The 26391-nt window shown below is 37.6% G+C and overlaps 1 protein-coding gene across 4 annotated transcripts in view; it reads right to left on the bottom strand.

Annotated features, from left to right (window-relative positions):
* Nucleotides 1-676: 676 nt before the first annotated feature.
* Nucleotides 677-26391, bottom strand: part of LOC136872630 (scm-like with four MBT domains protein 1) — a 256730-nt gene continuing 231015 nt past the window's right edge. For 3 of the 4 annotated variants that reach the window (XM_067146434.2, XM_067146432.2, XM_067146433.2), the window contains exon 17: nucleotides 677-1160. The gene's annotated coding sequence lies outside the window, so the exon portion shown is untranslated. Of the gene's footprint in view, nucleotides 1161-25441; nucleotides 25702-26391 lie in introns of all 4 variants that reach the window. The other variant, XR_010859967.2, reaches the window with a different exon arrangement.

The following is a 26391-nucleotide window of genomic DNA, read 5'->3' as shown; positions in this document are numbered from 1 at the left end:
CAGGCACTATTAAGGCACGAATCTCTCAGGCTTACTCTAAGGGTAGAAACATTAAAATTATCCCACAACATTCACATACAACAAGAATGAACGGCAGTTATAATTACTTATTAGACTGACAATAAATAGCCCCCATCAGAATCTAAAATAATGTAGGATAATTAATTCACTCAGAAAAAATAAACTGTTCCTGCCAACTACAATTTATAGATCCAGTATTAATCTTTACAACAAGAGACCTACTTTCACCTTAAATATTCAGAGTTAGTGTGAAATACTTCTCAAAATTTTTCTCACTACTTAAGACCAGGCCAGACATAGAACATGAAGTGTTAACAAATGAAAGGCATAATGTATAAATGCTCAAAAAATGAATGAGTGCATAGTACTGTACGTTCCTCACATTTAATATTTTATTAGACTTAATTTCTATTATTATCAAAATATAATAATAATGTTATTTGCTTTAGGTCCCACTAACTACTTTTAAGTTATTTTTAGAGACATCAAGGTGCCTGAATTTAGTCCCTCAGGAGTTTTTACGTGCCAGTAAATCCACCGACATGAGGCTAACGTGTTTGAGCACCTGGCTATCAGAATATAATTCACCTACCATGTAAATACAATCCCTGTGAATACCCACAACAAATATTATTTCTGTAGGTTGAATTGTTTCTGAGAAAAGTGTACCTGCAAGGAATTTATACAATTCCATATGCTCATTCTTTTTTTGAGTGTCTTACATAAGATTTACAATAATTATTTTATCTAAATAAGAATCACAATCCACTGCATAACAGTCTACTATAGCATATTAAGTGTATAAACCTAAAAATTAAAAATGTTACATTCATAAAATAGTATCTTTATTTGTACAAATTTTAAGGAACATGTAATTTTTATTTACAATATGAACACATAACAATTAAGGGTTTCCAATGGAAGCCCTATTAAAAATTTATCACATAATCATCCGATTATTTGAACATCAACAGAAAGACTTAAAACATGGTTAACTAATCCTATCTGACTTAAGACACCATTAAATAATATATAAATTTTTCAACAAAATAATATATTCTTGTATATATTGCACATTTCAGTCACTTGAAACGAAGTCATCCAGCAAACATGTCATGGAATGAGGAGATATGCTTAATCTGGAATAAAAAGATAATTGCAGGTATTAATTTTACATACTTCTGTCAGTCACAAGGATAGCTGTAAGTTTTAGTATAGAACAGTATAATACCAAAAAATAGGATGCTACAAGTGTAAACAAAACCTGCAAAAATCAAGACCTTAAACCAATAACCAGATTTCCCAAAATCCCAACTCTTATGCTGAAAAAGAATTGTAAACATAAACATGATTTGGGGGGGAGATTACCTTTGATGTTAGGCCACTTTAAACAACAAGCATCACCAAGTGAGTTTTTTCATTAATGGCAAGCACAACAATCAGTTCACTATTAAAGTAGAAGTACAAGAAATGAGGCTATAAACAAGTACTACTGTGCTAAGTGAAGGATGAAATGACTTCAGTTACTCTTTAATGAATAAAAGCTATAATAGTTCCAATATAAAGAGAGGAAACAAAACAGGTAAAGTTGCATCCTTTAATCAGTAGAGGATGGAGAATGAATGGTGGTGACCACTGTTGAAAACTGAATACTGCTGTAGGACGAAGGACAGTGTGAGAAAAAGAAAGTACATCCATTTAAAGTCCACCCTACTCTCCGACCACCAACCAGCCATTTTCTTTTAACAGATTAAATATTGGTAGTTATTTATATGATATCCTTGCCTCTTAATAATAATGTTACCAAGCTCAATAGCTGCAGTCGCTTAAGTGCAGTCAGTATCCAGTATTCGGGAGATAGTAGGTTTGAACCCCACTGTCGGCAGCCCTGAAAATGGTTTTCCGTGGTTTTGCATTTTCACACCAGGTAAATGCTGGGGCTGACCTTAATTAAGGCCACGGCCGCTTCCTTCCCACTCCTAGCCCTTTCCTGTCCCATCGTCACTGTAAGACCTATCTGTGGCGGTGCGACGTAAAACAACTAGCAAAAAAAAAAAAAATAATAATAATGTTATTGGTTTTACATACCACTAACTATCACGTCTTCAGTAGAACATACGGTGAGTATTTCAGATGTTTCTGACCACTACAGATGTCTAATGGATACTACTAGAATGGAATACATTTGCTGGACAAATACACAGAAAACTGCAACATCAACATTTCCAAACTACAAAATATTATTACAAAAGACAACATTTTTAATGCGTCATGGAATTCATCTTGATACTGCTTCTGGCAAAAATATAGCAGATATTCAGATTCAGGAGGTCAAAAGGACTGTATTGCTATTGACCTACCAAAGGTCTTCGATAGGATCGATCATGGGAGAATGCTAAAGAAATTGAGGGCTATAGGACTAGACAAAAGACTAACTGAATAGGTGGTTATATTTTTAGAAAATAAAAATTCGGAGAATTACAATAAGTGAAGTATTATCAGATCATGTGACTAATAAGATAGGGGTCCCGACCCACAAAGCAGTATTATTGGATTTTTATATTTCCTATGCATATAAATTATATGAGTAACGAAGCGGATTCACAGATAAGGCTTTTTGCAGATAACTTTATATTGTATAGAGTAATAAATAAACTACAGTATTGTGAGTGACTGTAAAATGACCTCGCCAATGTTATGAGATGGACAGCAGACAACGGTAAGATGGTAAATGGGATCAAAATCAGGTTGTAAGTTTCATCAAGAGGAAAAGTCCTCTCAGTTTTAATTCCTGTGTTGATGGGGTAAAAGTACCTCACAGGGATCACAGTGAGTACTTAGGGGTTAATATAAGGAAAGATCTTCATTGAGATAATCACATTAACAAGGTTGTAAATATTTTTTGCAGATAGGTCTAACGGCGACGATGGGACAGGGAAGGGCTAGGAGTGGGAAGGAAGCGGCCGTGGCCTTAATTAAGGTACAGCCCCAGCATTTGCCTGGTGTGAAAATGGGAAACCACAGAAAACCATTTTCAGGGCTGCCGACAGTGGGGTTCGAACCTACTATCTCCCAAATACTGGATACTGGCCGCACTTAAGCGACTGCAGCTATCGAGCTCGGTAGGTTGTAATTAAAGGTTACAGATCTCTTCATATGGTATAAGCAGAGAAGAGCCCCCCCCCCCTCTAGGAGAAAAGGTGCAAAGGTGCCAGTACTCAAAATGTAGGTACTGTACTATCACAGCACTTCCATAATTCTAACATATACTCTGATATACTCTCGTCACCATCCACTCCTTTTTCCCCCATAGCAGCCATTTTTTTCTTTCTTTTCTGAAACTATCCCTGTCCAACTTTCTCGCTAGTCATTATAAGAATCCTTTTGACCCCGTGGACTTTTGGTCTTCGTGATCCTCTTCAGTGCTAGTTTTGTCTTTTACTGCATTATAAATAGATTTGACAATTTCTACTTCTTCACCCCTCCTCATTTTACACACTGACAATTATTTTACTCATTCTGAACAATGATTGCTGTGATTTAACTTACAGTCATTGTCGGCTGATACTCGTATCCAAGTATTCCTATTTCTCCTGCAATTCTTCCAATATTTGAATTCAAGAATGCAGATGCCTCTGAGGGCTAAGGAGACCAATACTGGCATGAAACATACAACCACATTGGTTGCACTTTATAGAGTGTAGAGGTCATGGCTAAGCCTGGCGGTGTCTGTGCCTCTGACGTTTTTCTGTTTCCTGCCTATGATGTTCACACTCAAACTGTGAAACAGCAACTGCAATAGTTGTGCGACAGCAAATGCAGTCTTCTGCAATGAAATACCAAGTGCTTGGATCAATGTCAGTGCTCGTGAAGGTCTTTTTAATCTGATCTTTATAGTGCTTTAGAGGGGCACCATGAGGTCTCCTGTCTGTACTGATTTTACTATACAGAATTTTTCGATGAAGTTTGTCACCTTTCTTGTGCTGGACATGTCCAATCCATCTCAGTTGGTGACCAATGATGGTAGCCTCTATACTGTTCAATTCTACTGTTCAATGTTCTAGAACGGGTGTGCTTGGAAGGTAGTCATCTCATTTGATGTTCACAATATATCTGAGCTTCTGTTGATGGAAGCGTTCTAGTTTCTTCATATGATGGTGATAAAGAGTACAGATTTCACATCCCTGGTGAGCAGGGTGGAGACAACTGCTCATTACACCATCAATTTTTTATATATTCTTAGATCTTCATTCAGATAGACCACATGTGTAAGACATCCAGAAGGTATATGGGCAGCATGTATTCTGTTTTCCACATCCTTCTCCATTGAACAGTCACTACAGAGAATACTTCCTAGAGAGAGGAAATGATTACTTGTTCAGGCATACTAGAGATAGAAATATTGAAATCTGAAAAGGCAGTTGCAGGAGCTGGCTGTGCAAGTATCTCTGTTTTAAGAATGTTGATGGTTAGGCCAAATCGTTCATATGCCTTAGTGAAACAGTTAGCTGACAGTTGCAGCTCATCAGATGTATGAGCTGGAGAAGCATTGTCATCCACACGTTGCAGTTCAGTTATATACGTGAGACTAGTAAGTCTTCCTGATCGGAGTCCGGTCTGACTGAATAGCCCTCCATAAAGCATATACTTATCCACACCTGTACTGTTCTTAGACAATGTTTCATAGAGCTTGGCTGCTAAGTACAGGGCAAAGAGTGTTAGTGCAAGTGCACAGTCTTGCTTAACCCCTCAAGCACTGACCTCTATACGTGGTATAGACCCTCTTTTCTTCCACAGCCGCCAACGTAAACATTTGTTTCCAATTACATCATGGCTGAAGATGACCCAATGTTATGTAGGGTCGAAACTAGTACCAATATAGGACACTATATTAAGCTAATGGTACTGAATAGGTGGACCTTACCGGGCGAGTTGGCCGTGCGCGTAGAGGTGCGCGGCTGTGAGCTTGCATCCGGGAGATAGTAGGTTCGAATCCCACTATCGGCAGCCCTGAAGATGGTTTTCCGTGGTTTCCCATTTTCACACCAGGCAAATGCTGGGGCTGTACCTTAATTAAGGCCACGGCCGCTTCCTTCCAACTCCTAGGCCTTTCCTACCCCATCGTCGCCAATAAGACCTATCTGTGTCGGTGCGACGTAAAGCAACTAGCAAAAAAAAAAAAAAGGGTGGACCTTTCTCTACTCTTCGATAGTGGCTTTGCATTTACGGTTGTAGCATAAGGAGTTTTGGAGTTATCGAAAGGCAAATGGTTTTGATTCCAAGAAGAAATGTTGACGTTTTATCAGTGTTGTGAAATAAGAATTGTAGTTTGTTAAAATTTTGTCTATTTTTGTCAAGCAATTCTGAGGAATAATCTCTTGTTCTTTTAAAGTCTGTTTGCTTCGTTCTTTCCCACAGAATAAAATAAAGAAATCAAGACCTGAGAAGTTGGTCTTTTCGCATGATGTTCTTTGCACTATTTGTGCATATAGAGTGCAGTTTATTTATTGTATTTGTCTTTTTTTCTTCGCTTAAAATATTTTCATAACTCTCACCAGTGTTCTGTATACGTATCAGTTAGTGCTGCTTTATGTCATATGATGCGAGAACCAGTTGTGCATGGTATATATTTCATTTGAAAGATGATGTCCCGACCTTTTATCTGAAATATGTATCGCGTTGGTTTGTTTTGTCATAAATGTTATTCCCCTCAAACAGGTTCATCCTGCTGCTTTGAGTCTCGCTGCAGCTGCATCAAGTCCGTGTAACGTGCCACGCACAATGACAAATTCCAGCCGTGGATTGACTGACAGTAACAAGCTTGAAATATTGTATAATTCAGATGAAAGTTTAGTCTGAATTAGTAGTGATAGTATTAGCAGCAGTGATAATAAGATAGATGATATGGTTGTAGCGGATGCAGTGATAAATGATGAAAGTGCCCATGAGGAGGAACCAGTGCAGTATATAAAGCTGTTCAAAAGACTCTTAAATGTAACCATCCTAAATTATCTAATAATATTTAAGACAAGTGACTGGGACAAACACTAAGCAGTTATCTTACCGGGTTCAGCTTGAGGAAGGTTTGTTTACAAAATAGGCCTACACTCACTCGGGTGAGGAACAAAATATTCAAAGCAAGCGTGCATCAAATAATACAGTTCCAAGGTTGCAGGAAAGATGTTTTATCATGAAATTAGCACTCAAAACTGAGAAATCTAAACCTCAGATGTTGGTTGCATCATGTGTTCGAAGCATAACAAAAAGAAGACATCGGATTACTGCTGCTAGGAATGTGACACGGGTCTCTGTCTCGAGAAGTGCCTCGAACTCTATCACACCAAACTAAATGACTAATATGAAAGAAACAGCTATGTAATTATCTGCATATACCGTACATAGTTTCATCATAAGGAATGCGAAATTTCATGCATATTGGGCTACTCATATACTCGTAGTAATATTTTAAGTGAATCAATGTATTTTGTTTGCACGTAGTTGAAATCTCTTCCGGCCATGGAGTAGGAAGCTCTTTAAATGGCTGCGACGCTGAGGGATTAAAAAGCCATTAGTGATTCTGAAATTTAATTTTGATACAACCCTTGTCCAAGCATATTATCATGGAGTGTCTGTATCAATCCAACAAAGTATTCTGGGCACCTGAATTGCCTTAAAACCATCCTCATTGCTTCTCTAGGCACTGTATCGATGGCCTTTTTCAGATTGTAGAATACGAAAAGTTAAGGCTTTTGTTGCTCTCTGCACTTTTTCTGGAGTTGTCTAGCACCGATCATATCAGCAGTGCCTCTTGAAGGACAGAACCTGCATTGGAATTCAGGAAGTACCTTCTCAGAGACTTTGGAGATGATTCAATAGATCTCTAGCAAATATTTTACCAACTATGGAGAGTAGGTATATGCCACATTAACTACCATAGATGCTTTGATCACTTTTTTAATGGTGACAATGGTGGAATCCTTCATGTCAGCAGGGACCTTGCAAGATTCCCATACTAGAAGGATCAGGGAGAAAAGCCAGGTTTTCAGAGATAAGCCTCCACTTTGGGTGAGCTCAAGGGGAATGTTGTCAGGTCCAGGAGTGTTTCTTGGTTTTAGATTATCAAGAGCCTTTCTAAATTCCTGAAAAGTAGGTGGGGCTGCCATCCAAGGTTGTGGAGGATGTTGTGGCACATGTTGGAGGAAGTCCTCAGCAGCAGAAGAACTGCAGATTAAGAGCAAGCTGAAGTGTTCCTTCCAGTGGTTCAAGATGTCCGGTCTGTCAGTGAAAATGGCAGTATTGCTGGCGGCTTTCAGGGTGCCCAATGAGGAATGAACAGCTCTGTAGAGCTCTTTTATGCCAGCACAAAAGTTCCATAGGTCTCTGGCATCAGACCACTTTTGAAGTTCCTTAGCCTTTTGTTCCCACCAGCTGTTTTTTATCACTCTTATTTCAGTCTGACATTTTGGCCATTTTTGTTGAACTCTTCATAATGTGCCTTCTTCTCTACGGAAGATGGATCCTGAGCAAGAGACAGGTAGGCATCCCTTTTAACACTAATGAGACTCAAAATCTCTTCATCACTGTCATGAAACCAGTCTTTTCTCTTGCTTCTCTGCAGCCACTCGGATGATGTTTCTTAATGTGGTCCACTTTGATTCAACATCTTTTTGTTTTGATTGGACATTTAGTTAGTTGAATGAAAAGAGTGACCTGGAGAACAGTAAAAATAACTTCATTCTGAGGATTGGTGATGCTGAATTTTCTCCTGGAAGGGTTTGAGAAGTAAGATTGTGCCTTACAATGTACGAGGATCCTTAAACGACAAATTAGAAGTCTATGGTCAGTCCAGCAGTCATCAATGTTACGTGCTGTCCTTATAATCAGAACGTCTTTTCTGTCACGCTGCCTAATGATGACATAGTCAATGATATGCCAGTGTTTGGAACGTGGATGCATCTACGTGGTCTTGAAGTGAGGTAGGCAGAAATGTGTGTTGGTGATGAAGAGTTTATGCTCAGCACAAAGATCAAGAAGTAGTAGCCCATTTTCATTACAGTTTCCTATACCTTGATTACCCAATGACATTCTCCCATAATTGATTCTCTCTTTCCACTTTGGCATTGAAATCTCCAAGCACGAAGATCTTATCCTAAGTATCCATGTTGTCAAGAAGACTGTTCAGATGGTGATAGAATCGTTTCTTAGGATCATCATTATCATCTAAACTGGGAGCATAGGCAGAGATAAAGATAACAAATCTATCTCCAGCCTTTCATTGACTGCAATACGTGTGAGCTGATATTCTTTCACTATTTTTGTTATTACTGTAAATCCAACACTATGTATGTGTGGTTCAGCTACATTCTGTCCTTACCAAAAGAGGGTGTAGTCTGAGCTGGGCTAACTGACCTGTCCTTCATTAGATAACCTAGTTTCAATCAGAGTAGCAACATCAATATTTCAACTAGCTAGCTCATGAGTAATTAGAGCTGTTCTCTCTGGTCTGTTATTATTCTTTAAGTTGAGAAGAGTCCTGATATTCCATATTCCAATAGTCATTATCATATCATTCTTACTAAATTTTCATCTGCAAAAATGGGAGTGAACTTCAAAGTGCAGATTCCCACACAAGTTCTAATATGACTACCGATGTTTAGCCCACATTTTCTAGGGCCTTCCCCATGCAGGGATGGGCAGCGGTTATCCTAAAGAGGTCTGCCCAGTCACAGATGCCAGACTGGATCCCAGAGTAGTCACGAGTCTCAGGGAGGCAACCATCACACAAATGCTGCCAATGTGCAGGTCCAGACTAATAGCTCCCAGTTTCACCCTTATCCCATCACTGTTGGACTTCTGAAGGAAATGGCAGGAGAAACTGCCAATGGTGTGATTTTGTTTAAGGTGGATCACATTTTGCCTGGAAGTGACCCACACACTATGGGCTGATTACAGAAACGGTATTTAGACGATGTCTGCAGTTAAACAATGCCTAAGTATGGCTGACGCATTGCAGAGACATTATTTATCACTTAGACACTGTATAAAACCGATGTTCAACCAGTCATGTTTAAACACTGCCGAGAGCACTGTTTAACCTCAAATGAGAGGAGTGAATCACAATCAGAGGTTATGTACCATGAAACATATTATCATGTTGAGACGATTCCAGGAAGAAAGGTTAGTCCGACGGCCTCTCTGTGGGTCGCCCGCTGCTAAATCGCAGAATAAGTTTTCAGCAACTATCAGATAGGAAAAGGCAAGTGGTGGTGATAATTGTTTAAAAAGGGCTGGGGAAGAAGAGCCCTAATATTTGCCTGGTGTAAAAATAGGGAAACTACGGAAAACAATCGTCAGGGCTGCCGATGATACGTTTCAAACCTACGATCTCCAAAATGCAAGCTACATCTATATGGCCCGTACAACACACTCGGTTACACATTACTATTGCTTCATCTTCCCTTCGTCAAAGTTGCCGTATTTATGATTAAACTAGCAAGATACCCGTGCTTCGCTACGGTATTATACTGAAATATATAATTGAATGCTTATTGTTTTAGATATATAATCCTCCGAAATTCGCGATCTGACTCGTTTTCTGCTAGAATCCACCAAAATTCCCGATCTGACTCGTTTTCTATAATTTTACGGCACGTTTCCTCCCATTTTTCAATCTTCCTTTTCAGCAATCGATTTCGTACTTCCCGGGTTAGGCTCAGGTATTCCTCCCGGTCAGTTGGGTCCGTAAATCTGTGCCATCTTTTCCTATAATCATTTTTAATATGGATAAAATCCTTCAGGAGATCCAGCGTGGTGTCATATTCGGTGCCTTGGCGGCACTGAACCTGCGGCCAGGCTGCATTCTTAGTCATTACCCGTCCAGGAGCCGTTTCCAGCGCGGTCCGCACATTTGACGACGGTCCGGAACATTATTATTATTATTATTATTATTATTATTATTATGTGTTGCTGGAATGGCTGATGACAGGGAAAACCGGAGTATCCGGAGAAAAACCTGTCCCGCCTCCGTTTTGTCCAGCACGAATGACACATGGAGCGAACGGGATTTGAACCACGGAACCCAGCTGTGAGAGGCCGGCACGCTTGCGTCTGGGCAACGGAGGATCCTTATAAGTACATTAATAACAGTAAAATCAATTGGTCTCACCTCCTTCTACACCCCACCGCCGTTAAGTTTATTTACCGCCACCCCCCCCCCCCCCCCCCGACGAAAAATTAAAAGAAGGCTTGTTTCTTTATGTTTAAGGGAGATTCCAAACACCAATGTTCACGTCTATTACCTTCAGCTTTGAGATATAAGTATCCCCATAATAATAATTTACTTTTTGCACTTCATTTCACACTACTCCCCCCCTCACCAAGTGAATTTTCCCGCAAAAAATACTTGTTTCTTTAATAGTAAAGGATCTTCTAAATACCAATTATCACGACTCAAAATTCTTCAGTTTTTGATTTATGTGTCCTCATTAAAGGAATTCAACTCCTTGACACTCCCGCCCTCCAAGATGGTTCCCCGCCCCCCCCCCCCCTCCCAAACGCGTTTTTCTTTGTTTTTAAAGGAGATCCAAATACGAATTATCACGTCTGTAACAACTTTAGTTTTTATTAGATGTATGTATTCTCATACAATTAAGTCAATTAATATTTCAATTCTTTCACCCCCCCCCCCCATATTGGATTTTCCGACAATACGTGTTTCTTTACTTTTAAAGCAGATTCCAAATATCAAATTTCACGTCTGTAATATCTTCATATTTGAGATATCAGTAGCCTAACTAAAAGAATTCAACACCATTTTCAGTCACTTTTACCCCCCCCCGCTCCACCCAAGTGGTATTTCCGAAAACTAAAAATACACGTTTATTTATGTTTAATAGAGATAAAAAAATACCATTTTTCACTTCTGTAACATGTTAAGTTTTTTGAGATATACTGTAAAAATTCTCATTTTAAAATTTCACCCCTTTTGAGTTCCCCTTAAGTGGAGTTTCCCAAAACAAATCACATATGTTTCTTTACATTTACAGGAGATTTCAAACACCCTCTTTTTACGTCTGTAACATTTTACGTTTCCAAGATATTCTGTAGATATAGTCTTTCAAAAAATTCACCCCATTTTGTCACTCCTGTTTAACCGCCATTAATTGGATTTTCCAAAAACTAAAAAATACGTGTTTCTTTATTTTTAAAGGAGATCCCATATACAAATTTTCAGTTCTGTAATATCTTTCGTTTCTGAGATATATGTATCCTTATTAAAGGCATTCAACCCATTTTTCACCCTTTTAAACCCCTCCTATTGGGATTTAAGGAAACAGAAAAAGACGTGTTCCTTTATTTTTAGAGGAGAATCTAAGTACCAATTTTACATCTGTAAATTTTAAAGTTTTAAGATGTAGACACACTCATTTTAAAAATTCACCCCCCCTTTCCACCCCCCAATATTTGGATATTCCAAAAACGAAAAAATACGTGTTTCTTTACTTTTAAAGTAGATCCCAAATACAAATTTTCAGGTCTGTAATATCTTCAGGTTCTGAAATATAAGCAGCCTCATTAAAGGCATTCAACCCATTACTCACCCTTTTACACCCTTCCTATTGGGATTTTCCGAAAACAAAAGAATACGTGTTTCTTTATTTTTAAAGGAGATTCTAAATACCAATTTTTACGTCTATAAACTATAAAGTTTTGAGATATAGATACACTCATTTTAAAAAATCTCCCCCTTTTCACCCCGCATTAATTGGATTTTCCAAAAATAAAAAATACGTGTATCTTTATTTTTAAAAGAGATCCCAAACACCAATTTTCAGATCTGTAATATCTTCAGTTTCTGAGATATAAGTAGCCTCATTAAAGGATTCAACCGCTTTTCACCCCTTTTCACTCCTCCTATTGCGATTTTCCGAAAACAAAAAAATACGTGTTTCTTTATTTTTAATGAAGATTCTAAATACCAATTTTTACATCTGCAAACTTTAAAAATTTGGAGATATAGATCACTCATTTTAAAAATTCACCCCCTTTTCACCCTCCGATTAATTGGATTTTCCAAAAACAAAAAATACGTGTTTCTTTATTTTTAAAGGACATTCTAAATACCAATGTTTACATCTATAAACTTTAAAAGTTTTGAGGTATAGATACACTCATATTAAAAAATCATCCCCCTTTTACCCCCACCATTAATTGGATTTTCTAAAAACAAAAAATGCGCGTTTCTTTATTTTTAAAGGAGATCCCAAATACCAATTTTCAGGTCTGTAATATCTTCAGTTTCTAAGATATAAGTATTCTCTTTAAAGGCATTCTACCCCTTTTTCACCCCTTTTCTCCCTTCTTATTGGGATTTTCCAAAAACAAAAAAATACGTGTTCCTTTATTATTAATGAAGATTCCAAATACCAATTTTTACATCTCTAAACTTTAAAACTTTTGAGATATAGATGCACTCATTTTAAAAATTCACCCCCCTTTTCACCCTCGCATTAATTGGATTTTCCAAAAACAAAAAAATATGTGTTTCTGTATTTTTGAAAGAGATCAAAAGTACCAATTTTGAGGTCTGTAATATCTTCAGTTTCTGAGATATAGGTACCGGTATCCTGATTAAAGGCATTCAACCCCTTTTTCACCCCTCCTATTGGGATTTTCTGAAAACAAAAAAATACGTATTTCCTTATTTTTAAAGAAGATTCTAAATACCAATTTTCACATCTGTAAACTTTTAAAGTTTTGAGATATAGACACACTCATTTTAAAATTTCACCCCCTTTTTCACCCCCTTAGCGACGGAATATCCAAAAACCCTCTCTTAGCGAGCACCTACATCTTAATATGAATATATCCCCAAAATTTCATTTCTTTATGTCCAGTAGTTTTGGCTCGGCGATGATGAATCAGTCAGTCAGTCAGGACAAGCTACTTTATATATATATAGATTACATTCACTGTAACAATGCTATAATCAAAGCTAAACTTCCCCGTACAGTGGCGTGTCGCTTTAGTGTCAATAATTTTATGAGATTTAATTTCCACCGAAAGCTATACTCTTATCTGAGGGCAAGTCATGCTCATGCTTAGCCATATTTGAGTAATGTGTAGCAAGACAAACAGCTGACTGGTGTTCGGCACGCGCACCGATGAATTTTATTGGTTGCGCCAAGCAAAGAGTTGCACGAAAGATACTTCTATCTCCATTTTCAAACCAACATTGAAACTTTAAATGATGTCTAGTTAAACACTAACTGAACATTGTTTATGCAATGGAAGATCGTGCTCGATTTAGACGTTGTTTAAATAGACATTGTCTAAGTCTTAAAACTAGTCATCATTTCTGCAATGTTTCCAGAGCTATTCATCACTGCACAGAGACATGTGGTTTCAGACACCGGAACTGCGATGAACTGCCGCAGATTCAAGAAAATATGAAGACCACTTTGACAGCCAGTTCGTCTGGTGTGACCTCTTCCACTTCCATGATCACTGGGAACCTCAAACGTAACAGGTTCCTCCTCCATCAGTTTTGCCATTGGGTCAAACGTGCGATGGTTCATCTGCCATATCCACCGTTGGGGCATTACCAATTGTCCTCTTCCGCCTTCCAAGCCGTTGACCATCCATAAAGAGACGTGTTTGGTCCGCGAGAGCTATTTTATTTTGCTCAAGTCTGCCAGCAAGCTGGTGAGGATCCCCCTATCCGCCAGCTGGGACGTGCCATGTGGGAGTATCACAGTATATGTTTCGTGAACAGTACCATCTGCTAGAAAATGTATAATAAATTTCTCTGTTAATATATCACAGGGGTTTTTTTAATATACAGACAGGAAAAAGCACTGGTTATAAGGGTATTTAGAGGTTGTAGTAAGGATGTAAAGGAAAAGGCGTATAAATCTCTGGTAAGCCCCCTATTTCGTTATGGTTCGAGTGTATGGGACCAACACCAGGATTACTTGATACGAGAACTGGAAAAAGATCCAAACAAAAGCAGCATAATTTGTTCTGGGTGATTTCTGACAAGAGAGTAGTGTTACAAAAACATTGCAAACTTTGGACTGCAAAAACTTGGGAGTAATGAGACAAGCTGCTCGACCAAGCAGTAAGTTCTGAACTGTCAGTGGAGAGATGGCGTGAAATGACATTAGTATTAATGAACTTCATTTCAGTTCCGTACTGACTTTAAATATTTAGGATCAAACTCTTTAAAATAATTTACATGTATTAAGTCCTCCTATTCAATAAAAATTGCCATTTAATAAATGGTCTGTCTAAAATGCTACATAGTAGGACATGTTTCAACTTTGCCTTGATGTCATCTTCAGCTTAAAATATACAAGGATGAAAAACGTGTATAAAAACAGTGATACAAACAAACTTAAATGAGATACAATGTAATCAGCAATTGCAATAAAAATCCATGTTTAGAAATGTTTGTTGTTTCAATCTTCTTGTAAAATGAATCTAGTTGGAACAGGTATGGGTCCAACCGTGTTTGCCACAACTACTAATTGCCTGGAGGAATACTTTAAAATTATTAGGACTGTCAAATGCAATCTGTTTTGTCACCTTTCTGGAATGGAGTGAAGTTTTGAGCTACGTGAACTTTTATTTTAATTTTTTAACAATGAATGGGAAGGAAAATGAACTGATTGACCTAATGGAGGGACGAAAACTCTACATCCTGGGATTAAGTTAAGTAAAATGGAAAAGGGAAGGAATGAAGAAACTAAGAAAGTGGGACACCTTGTACTGGATGGGTAACAGTAAAGAGAAGAGAAATGGAGTGGGATTTATAGTGAATCAAAATGTTGAATCAATAGCTGAATTTGAGTATGGAAATGAAAGTTATAATAATGCACATACATGTAAACAAGGAACTACTGAAGATAGTACAGGTGTATGCTCCACAAACAGGATGTAGTGTGGAAGAAAAAGGAAGATTTCCTCAATGAATTGGAAACACATATTGTTAGAGATGGGATCATGATAATGGGAGATCTGAATGCTCATGTGGAAACTGATAGAATGGGATATGAGAATGTTTTGGGCCCACATGCGTATGGCGATAAAAATGAAGATGGAGAGAAACTCTTGAATATTTGTATTAGAAATAACCCGATAATGAAGAACACATGGTTTATGAAGAAGAATAGCCATAAGATCAGCCAATATTGTTGGGATGGACAGTATGGAATGCTCATCGATTTTGTACAGTGGTAATCCCAAAAATAAGGTCTCCTAATTTTTTATAAATACATAGACCTGTTTATTTCTACAATGGTTTACATCATTTTACAGCTTGAACATTTAGCTATTTTTCTACATAATCACCATTTCGGTCAATGCATTTTTGTAGACGCTGGGATAGTTTTGTATGCCCATGTCATACCAGCTCGCCTCCATGCTATTCAGGAAGTTGTGAACTTCATCTTTCACCTTGTCGTTGGTGCTGAATCACTTTCCAACCAAATGTTCTTTCAACTTAGGGAACAAGTGATAGTCACTGGGCGCCAAGTCGGGACTATAGGATGGGTGGGTGATGATGTTCCACTGAAACTTTTGCAGGAGAGCAACGGTTTGCCGGGTGATGTGTGGGCGAGCGTTGTCATGGAGAATGTTTATGCCCTTGTTAAACATTCCTCTTCTCCAGTTCCGAATTGCCCGTCTGAGATTTTTCAGGGTTTCACAGTACCTGTCAGCGTTATTTGTGGTCCCAGCAGGCATGAACTCGACTAACAACACCCTTTCTTGATCCCAAAACACAGTTGTCATGACTTTACTGGCAGACTGTGTTTGCTTGAATTTCCGCGGCTTTGGCGAAGAGGGATACCACCATGGCGTGATTGTTGCTTGGTCTCAGGTGTAAAGTGGAACGCCCAGGTTTCGTCACCCATGACAATTGAGTCCAAAAAGTTGTCCTGTTCGGCTGCAAAGCATTGAAGAAATGCGTGGGAAGAATGAACTCGTTGCCACATGTGGTCTTCAGTCAGCATGCATGGCACCCATTTTGCACATGTCTTTTGGTGTTTCAACTTTTTCGTTAAAATTCTGTGAGCGGCACTTAGAGAAACCTCAGGAACCAAAGTGCAGAGATCATCCAGGGTGATCCGCCAATCTTCACGCATGATTTGCTCAACCTTCACAACTGTCTCAACGGAAATTGACGGTCTCCCACTCCTTTGTTCATCGTGAATTTCAGTCTGACTGGCTGCAAACTCTCTACACCACTTACGAACATTTTTGACATCCACACATGAGTCACCATACACTTCTGTCAACTGGCAATGGATTGCAATCGATTCAGTACCCTTTGCGTTCAAAAACCGAATAACTTCGCACTTGGCGGTAACATCCAACGAGAACTCCATTCTCAACGGCTGCCAAACCAAGACTGAATGCCTCAGTGCGGCGTGAGCATGTTTATATGCGAGCGCGGGAAACACTCTTCACAATATTTTCACCAACAGCCACACAAACAAGAGTTCTGTATTTATAAAAAAAAAAAAAAAGGAGACCTAATTTTTGGGATTACCCTCATAATAACAGACCGAGAATGGGGAAGATACGTCATGAATAGGAAGATAATCCCCAATGAATGTATGGAAGGTGATCATAGATTATTAATTGTGGAATTAAAACAAGTAAAATCCCTAAAATTGTACTTAAGAAGAAACCAAAGATCAGGATTTGGGAATTGAAGGAGGAGGAGGATAAAAGAATGGCATTCTAAGATTGGATAAAAAGGACTTGCATGTGGAATATAAAAGATTGAAACGACAAGTAAACAGAAATATCAAGGAAGAAAAGGAGAAATGTTGGGGAGAGTTTACCAACAAAACTGAGCAAGATTGTCATAGAAATCAGAAACTATTATACAGAGTAATAAAATCGAAAAGAATAAATTTTAAAAAATCAAGGCATTAGAGAGAGAAGATGGATCAATAGTACATGACAAAAAGGGTCTTCAGATGGTGATGGCAAAGTATTCTCAAAAACTTTATAATGAAGGACTGCTCAGAGGAAGAAGGAGATAAGAAAATGGAAATAAGAGATGGAGAAAAAGGAGAGAACCCAATAATATGGTTGGAACTTGGGGAAGTTCAAGGCTCCATATATCATATTATAAAAAGAGGCCTTTTTGTGAGAGCCGAGGTGCAGTGAATCCTGTCTAACCATGTAAGCTATCTTAGTTGGTTTTCTGAAGATTTCAAAATTTAGATGGTTGTCGGTCCTCCTAATTTTAAGATTTACAAAATTTAAAAATCTATCTGTTTCAGATTCAACTGTAAATTTTATGTAAGGGTCACAAGTATTTAGCTTACTAAGGAGGGTTGTACTATCAGCAATATGTTGGTCAGTGATAGTGAAAATATCATCTACATATCTTGACCAATGGAATATAACTTGCAAATTGTTGAGTATCTTGGTTTTTTCCAGACTGCCTATATAAATTTCTGCCAAGATTCTTTTCTGCAGATAAACTGTGTTATTAAACAAATGAGGCGTCTAGTATCAAAACCGGCCAAGTCACTCAAGGCATATTTTTCAATATGGATGAAAAACCTGTAGAGACAAAGCAATGATGGTCAGAAAAGATTTTTTTTCACAGTTATATCCTTAATGGTTTAATATTTAAGTTCCACTGTTTTGAGAAATCTAACTCATAATTAACCCATCTTGTGTGTTAATTTAAATTTTGACTTGGCCGTTTTTGTTGCAATTTTGTACAATTTCAGTCTGTTTTTGTAAAACTGACTTCTTTTTATATCCCAAACGCTTGTGAAAAAAGTCAATTAAATGAAAATAAATTGACATTTTAATTACTTTTCTTTATTGCAATTAAAAAAAGCATTTCACCATGAATGAGATAATAATAAACGAAGAAGAACATCATAAAGCTGAGGAGAATACAAAATAGGATTTCTCTCACTAAAAGTTTATAGTCTACTTAGATCTTGAACACAGTAAAATAAAATGATCGTCAATAATAGTCACTTATGTTAATAGAATCATTATTAAGATAGGTACTGTTCAAACATACTAAGTAATATTGTTGTTGAAAGTCTTCAATTTGCTCTCATTTATAATACAATATCAGGCATTTCTCGTGGACTATTGATGCAGACTTCAGAGACTGTGTTGGAACTCTCATGACCAACGAAAGCTGTTTCACTTGCTAATATTACAGTTTTATAAAACTACAGTGCTGGAAGATTTCTGACGCTATATTATTATTATTATTATTATTATTATTATTATTATTATTATTATTGCTGTGGTTTTTAATGTGAGTTAGAACACACACTCACACAAACCTTAAATCAATCTAACTGCTTCAAGAATCGAACGAGAAACTTCGATAATCTGTAGTAAAATAAAATGAAATATTATTCTTACCGCTCTCGTTTTCGTTGTTGTGATTTCCACTGTGACGTATCTCTTGTTCTCTTTCTGGGTTTCATTTATTGATGTTTCCATTATGTGGCACAAGGTATGAGAGTAAATTTTTCAGTTCACCACTCGGAACAATATCCACGTTACAGCACACAATAATTACAAAATACGAGCACACCGGAAATAGGATTGCTTTGGCGCTAGTGACGGTAAGAAGCCCGAGAACATGTAAATCAGTGTTGCAAATGAACAAAAGACAAAATATTATAACTTCAAAGAATATACATTACAAGGAACGATTTTGCCTACTGATATCACATTGTTGCTTAATGTAATAACACAAGGTTCCAGACAATAATGCTGCATCATAAAGATTGTCGCTCGTTTCTTGACTTGGCCGGTTTTGAATTCACTGGCTGCATGACTTGGCCGATTCTGTTGCACGACCGAGAATTCAGTGCTCTATAACATGAAGAGATGGACGATTTTAAAGCATATTCTTATTTCACCTGATAGTGCTATACTTCTACTTCAAATTGATAACCTTAACTCATTTTCGTAAATTTTGTGACTTGGCCGGTTTTGATACTGGACACCTCAAATTATTATTATTATTATTATTATTATTATTATTATTATTGAGGACGAACTAAAGAATATGTACGAATTCTTCTATGTGTCAGGTCAGGTTAGGAAAGACTCTGCTACCGCATGCGACAGTAGACGGTACTACCTGCGACTGTCTGGCCGAGGATTGGGCGGCCGATACCAAACCCGACAAACTACGAGAAAACCAACAGCTGTGGGTGGAGGAGTTTTCCCTTAGAAAGTTAGACGAGATCTTTGTGTAGGAAATAACACATAAACTTATCAGCTGTTGCCTTGCAGTAAGGCAGGGGACTGCCAAAGGCTAAGGGAGACAACTTCTGACAGAAAATCCTCTGAAAGGTTAGGCCTAGCAAGTCAGTGGAAGAGAGAAATTTTAATTGCTTTCAAAACCAAAAGAAGCCTAAAATTGTTAAACAAACCCAATAAGGATGCAAGATCTCCTGGTACCGATATTAATGACAGCTCTACATTCGATGCTCCATAAAGATCCGGCAAGAGTACTAAAATCTACAAGACAATGACCACAATCAGAGTACCAAATCTGAATATCATTACTTTGACAGGAAAAATAGAAGTATGTGTTGATTTGATGAAAATGAGGAATATTGATGTACTAGGACTGAGTGAAACCACAGGGAAGGGACAGGGTCAAAAGAAATCAGAGAAGGTTACCATCTACAGTATATTGGTCAGGAGGAAGTTCACCTAAGAATGGAGTGAGTGTTATAATAGACCGTTCAATGAAACAAAATATAATAGACAAAATTCAAACCTGACAGGATTATCCAAGTCAATCTAAAATTAAACCCTACCCAGAACATTAGTATCATTCAGTGCCATGCCCTGCAAGTAGGTTGTGATCGTTCAGAGAAAGACCTATTTGAAAAATCCTTGGAAGAGCAAGGAAGAGGTGAAGGAACGATTGTTATTGGCGACATGAATGCCCAAGTAGTGTCTGATAGGCAACGTTATGAGAGGTGAAGCTTCCACGGTGTGTAGAATTATTTAGTTTATTTTCCGGGTTGAACCATGTTGTTGTTTTCTGTACATTACGTACAGTTTGCCGACGTTTCAAATACATTGCAGTATTCTTTGTCAAGGCGACTGAAATACCCCTAATCAAGAAGTTAGTATAAATAACCACCTAATCGATACTTTATTATTGCCTCAGGCAAAATTGAATGTAAATTAGCACTTACAGGACATGTTTCGACCACTTAGTGGTCCTCTTCAGCTGTATAAAGAAAGAATTGAGAAAAAACATTAGGGCAATAAGCACAAATAATAAAAGTTCTTTGGAGACTCCTTTTTAAAAAAATGGAGGTCATCATAACAGGACATCTTACCTCTCATTCTTGTTTGGAAAAGATGTTTATTCTGCGCTGTCTAGAGTGTCTGTCTTTGAGCGCGACCTGAAGTAACGATGTGACATAGTCTAACAGTTCATGCAAAGCTCTGGAGAGAAGGGAAGTAGAGTTTTGTCGTCATCTAAAATATCATGTGAGGGAGGAGGGAGATTGGGCTGTGCTTCTGTGATGTCGAGTTTGATTATATCTCTTGTTCGTCTTGCCTGTTTTATGTCTACCCATTCCAAGTATTTACTAATATTCTCGTATAAGATGTTTTTTTGCTCGTTGTTTTCGTTAAGATTCTCTTCACCGTTTTCTAATTTATCAACAACGATGTGGATGTTTTCCAGGTTGTTCATTAGATTTCCTCTATTTATCATACAGATAATTTGAAGGTGCTGTCTGATATTTGTGAATTTGTGGTTGGACTCTTTCATATGGGATCCCATGGCAGAGAATCTTTTGTATTTTTCAGCATTCAATGCATTTAGCGGTAGCCAAGCATTCCTACAAAATAAAACATGGAATATCATTTGACAAGACCAAGATCCTAGCAGCTATCCCTTGGAATCCGGATAGGAAAATCTGCAAGGCTATCAAAATCAAGAAACATCCAAACAATATGAATTGAGGAGGAGGATATAAAATCAGTAATTCTTGCATGCCTATCACACATAGATTAAGACATACAGACCACAACGTAAACACGCTGGTCGAACCTCCTATTACATAACGGCGCAGGCAAGCCCCACTACGCGGCTGTGACACATACCTTCCAGAATTCTTACGAGACAGCCAAGGGGCTTACGTCAACCAGAAAGGCTAGGATATATAGACCAAGGTCAGAAACCACTCTCTGTAGTGTAATTGCTGCCTGGGAGACTGATTACCTCGGATCAAGTAGGGGTATTTGAGTCACCTTGACAAAGAATACTGCAATGCATTTGAAACATCAGCAAACTGTACGTAATGTACAGAAAACAACATGGTTCAACCCGGAAAATAAACTAAATAAGGTTATGAGAGCATCATGGGCACATGTGGATGGGGACCAAGGAACGCTGAGGGAAGCAGACTCCTAGATTTCTGTCTGAAATAGGTAAGGGTTATTCTGCCCGAAGGCAGGTCCGAACCTCTGCAGAGGTGTTCCTGAGCCGGAGTTTACGTGCGGTAGGGTGGCCAGTTCCTTTCCGCTCTCTGTCTGAGAAATACCATAGTTATTGGTAATACTTGGTATCACAAACAGAAAAGTCACAAAATCACCAGATATGGATGGAATGGGCAAGAGGAGTCCATCATTGATTATATTATGGTATAAACATATACAAGAAATGTTGCTGGATGTAAAAGTGATTCCAAGTGTCTTTTGACAGTGATCACAGGCTCCTTGTTAGTTGTTTCAGGTTTTAAAAGTTTAAGGAAATAAGAACCATCCAGGACAAGAAATTAAAGGTATGGAAATTGAAGGATAAAGGGAAGGCCACAGAATATCAAGAAATAATCCAGCAGCGAATACCATAAACAGACACTGGAACAGTTGAAGAAGAATGGAAAAATGTCAAGGAATGCTTGGTCAAGACAACAGAGGAGACATATGGAACAACAAATGGCAAAAGGAAATGGAAAGAGACACCATGGTGGAATGATAGAACAAGAGACACCGTCCTTAAAAAGAACAATGCCAACAGAAAATATTTCAAAAGTCGAACAGATAAGGACAAAGAACTATAAATTGGCAAAAAAGGAATCTAAGCAGGTTGTCAGAGCAGAAAGTGGTTGAATGAATGGCATCATAAACAAAATGAAGATGTAGATGGCAACAGAAAAATGTTGTATGTAATGATGAAGAATAGGAGGAGGTACAAAGAACAGACTAATTATGTGACTAGTGATAGTGGGTATCTCATTTCAGATGACAGAGAGATCAAAGAAGAATGGAAGAATTATTTTGATAAGCTGTTAAATGTGAATGATACCACAAACATTCCATTAGATAGATTAGTTAATGATGGAAGGATGGAAGACAGTAACAGATCTGACATGGAATGATATAGAATATGCATGGAAGTACATAAAAACAGGAAAATCTCCATGCATTAATGAAGTGTGTGTTGAAATGATCAGGTCTATGAGAGATGCAGGAAACCAGTGGATGTATAGACTTCTTCACAAGATATGGAAGGATGGGCAGATACCAGCAGATTGGAAAAAAGTTATCACCATTCCACTCTTTGAGAAAGGTGACAGGAAAAAATGTTCCAACTGCAGAGGAATTACATTAACTTCCCAAGTGGGAAAGCTGTATGAAAGGATTTTAGAAAGAAAAATAAGACCATTGATAGAATTATTATCAGAGGAACAATACGGATTCCAGAAAGGCAGATCAACAGTTGATTTAATATTTGGACTGCGTCAGTTGATGGAGAAGTATTATCAACATAATTAGGTCCTTTGGCTGGCCTTCCTGGATATCAAAATGGCCTTTGATGCTGTAAGCAGGGACAAAGTCTAGGAAGTGTTGAGAAACACTGGAATCGATAATAACATAATAAAACGAATTGAGAATTTATATGAAGACATCAGAAGTCGTATCAAAACACCAGCAGGAATGATGGAACCCTTTAGAACAACTACGGGCCTAAGACAAGGTGGAGTTCTGTCACCTCTTCTCTTCATTACTGTGATGAATGAGATTCAATAACAAGTATGCCAAACATTGATGACAACAAAATGAAAGTCATTCTATTTGCTGACGACATTTGTATATGGGGAGATTTCAAGGAGGAACTTCAGATCAATGCATGGACAGTAAAAGCTAAAGGGTGCGGCCTAAAATTCAGTCAGGAAAAAAGTGAAGTGTTGGTTATGCAGAGAAATGGTCACCAAGGTTACATTGAAATAGAGGGTAAACAACTCAAGATGTCCAACAAATTCAAATATCTAGGAAGCATGACATCAGCAACAGGCTCCACTGAAGAGGAACTTACCAGCAGGATCAAGCTGGAGGAACATTCTATAGAGTTGTCCGAGACCTAATATGGAACCCAAAAGTACCATTGAAATGCAAGTGAGCAATTTATCTGACTTATTACTTGCTAATTTTGACATATGGGAGTGAGACCTGGACCATGAGGAAAAAGGATGATGCAAGGATTCAGGCACCTGAAATGAGATTCGTCTGAATGATGGTTGGCAAAACAAGACAAGATAAAATTTGTAATAAGAACGTCAGGGTCGTGGCTCAGGTTAGCAGAATGCAGGATAACATAACTCTGCGTAGACTCTAATGGTATGGTCACAGGCGAAGGATGGATCCTGTCGCATACCCAGAAAATGTATGATCTGCAGTTAAAATATTCAAAACCAAGAGGGCAGCCAAGAATACGATATACAGACAGAGTGAAAAACGACATTCAGCAACAAGGAGGGGACTGGGACAGCACTGAAGAAGGAGAAAAGTACAAAGACAGAAGTTGGTGGAGGGGCTTCATTCGCCGACCCATCATATAGATGGAACGGCATAGGATATGTATGTCTTCTATTACTAGTTTACTCGAAAGGTTGTGTTTGTTTATCTTTAACTAGGTTAGTGGTTTCAACTACAGGAATGTTAGTGTACATATTCATGATATCAAAAGAGTGCATACTATAATTTGGATTTAAGTTTCCTCGTCATGTTACTGAATTCTACTGAATTTTGTATAGAAGTTCTACTGGAAAATCTATAATATTTAGCCAAGAATTTTTGTATAAAATGAGAAAGTAATGATCAACTTGATGGGAACATCGGTCTTATGAATTTTTGGTAAAGCTCTAACAGGGGAGATTTTTGGATTCATTAAAGTGAGCTTGGAAATATGTTGTTCATTGCTTGCTTGTTGTTTAAAGGCACCTAACATCTAAGGTCATAAGCCCTGTTGTTCACAGAAAAGGGTTACAGAATTATTCAAAATTCCTTGAAGGGTTTTTTTAATTTTATTGGTGGGATATTTAGTTACTGTATGACAGTAAAAATTCCAACTAAACACATTGTAAAATTGAAAGAAAAAAATCAAAAATAATTATGTAACAGTTACCAACACGGTCCTAATGAATAAGAATGATTACATCAGTAAAACAGAACTCTTCGTTTCCGATCTGAGTTTGATGATTATGATGACTATCCACGGCAGATATGTGCAGATTTTAAAGTGATAACTATCTTACTTAGATTACAACTTGGCTATACAAAATGTTGCTGTTTCTTGTGTATGTGGGATAGTAGAGATAAAAGCAATCATTGTGTTGGAGAAAGCTGACCAAAGAAAGAGTCATTCAATCCAGGACAGATTCATCAACCACCTGTAGGTGCTGACAAAATCTTATTGGGAATATTTGTTGGCCCTCAAATTAGAGAACTTATGAAAGATTCACAGTCTGAGAGCCTTTTAAATATGCAAGAACAAGCTGCATGGTTCTCTTTCAAAAACACTGTCATAAACTTTCTAGGAAACTACAAGTCTGAACATTACAGAGAAGTCAGTGAGCTAACAGAGAACCACATGGTCATGACATGTAATATATCTTTGAAAATACACATGCTGGGCTCCCATCTTGACTTCTTCCCTGAGAACTTCGGCGCTCAACAACGAACATGGTGAATGTTTCCATCCAGACATTGCTGAAATGGAAAGATGCTACCAAGAAAAATGGACTCCAAATATGTTGGCAGACTACTGTTCGACATTGAAGAGAGATGTTCCTCAAGCAAAGTACAGTCAAAATTCTACTTCACATTTGTTTTAGATATGTAAATTATTCTAGCTAAGATGTTACACATATTAAAATGTATAATTATGAGATATGTTATTCATGCAATTACTCAAAAACTATGGATGATGGAAAAATTCTGTAAAAAGATTTGAAATCAGCACAAAAAAAAGTCAGTAAGAATCCTGCATTGTACTTCTTTTAACATTCAAAAATTTAAATTTTGTTGACCAGTGAAATATGAGACATTCTATAGAAATAATGCACACTGTGGATTTGAGAACATCAGTAAAAATTACCTTATTTCTCCCAGGTGACTCTGCTATTTGACACTGCTGCCTTTTAAATGTTAGTATCAGATTTTATGGTACAGAATTCTTGACATGATACTTTCGTATTTGTTGAAAGCAGAAGTTTGCTCTCTGTTAGATATACTGTGCATCTATTTCTTGTATCAGTCCACTTGTTTGCCATCAAGGAGAATATACATTCAATAAACACACTTGAACGAGTTCTTCCATATCCATTTCCTCAATTAACTGAAGACATTCCACGGCACCTTGCAGGCAAGAAAAATAAGTGCTTTTTTAAAAAACTGAACACATGTAGCTATGCTGCAAAACTGTCTTCGGAGAAATCATAGGACTGGGGGAGATATTTTAGAGGTTCATCATAAAACTGCATGAAACTCCTATTTTTTTCCCCCTTTCTGAATCACTATTTTAAATTTGTTACTGGAAAATAAAGAACAAGGACAGATAACATGGGACACAGCATGTTTTGCCTGAAATACAGGATGTCCCATATAATATAGGAGAGGTTAGTAAAATGTCTGAGAAAGCAAGAGAGGAGTGTATACCTTATGAATTAGTAATGCTTGGTTAATATGAGAGAGAAAAAAGATTGAATATTATAACGGTTTCTTAATAGTTGTCAAGAGAGGTAGGATAGAATGCAGAATAGAACAGATAATAAGGAAATCAACAGCTTCCTACACTTTCTGCTCAACACATAAATAAACTACTGGCATAGATTTGGTAGTTAGAGAATCAGGGCTAAGAATATACCAGTATTTCCACCAAAAAAGGGGAGATAAGGATAAGGATGAGGTGCAACACATGTTTTACGAATTTATGATACAATAATAAAGCAATAGTAAAGCAATAATTTTATCATATCCACAGCACTGACACGAGCACTAGAATAGCCTTTTCCTTTATTGATTATTTCACTGCTTTTTTAAACAAGT

This window comes from Anabrus simplex, chromosome 4 (genome assembly GCF_040414725.1).
Source record: "Anabrus simplex isolate iqAnaSimp1 chromosome 4, ASM4041472v1, whole genome shotgun sequence".
NCBI lineage: Eukaryota > Metazoa > Arthropoda > Insecta > Orthoptera > Tettigoniidae > Anabrus > Anabrus simplex.
Note: the sequence above shows the minus strand (reverse complement) of the source record. Positions and strands in the feature narration are given on the sequence as shown.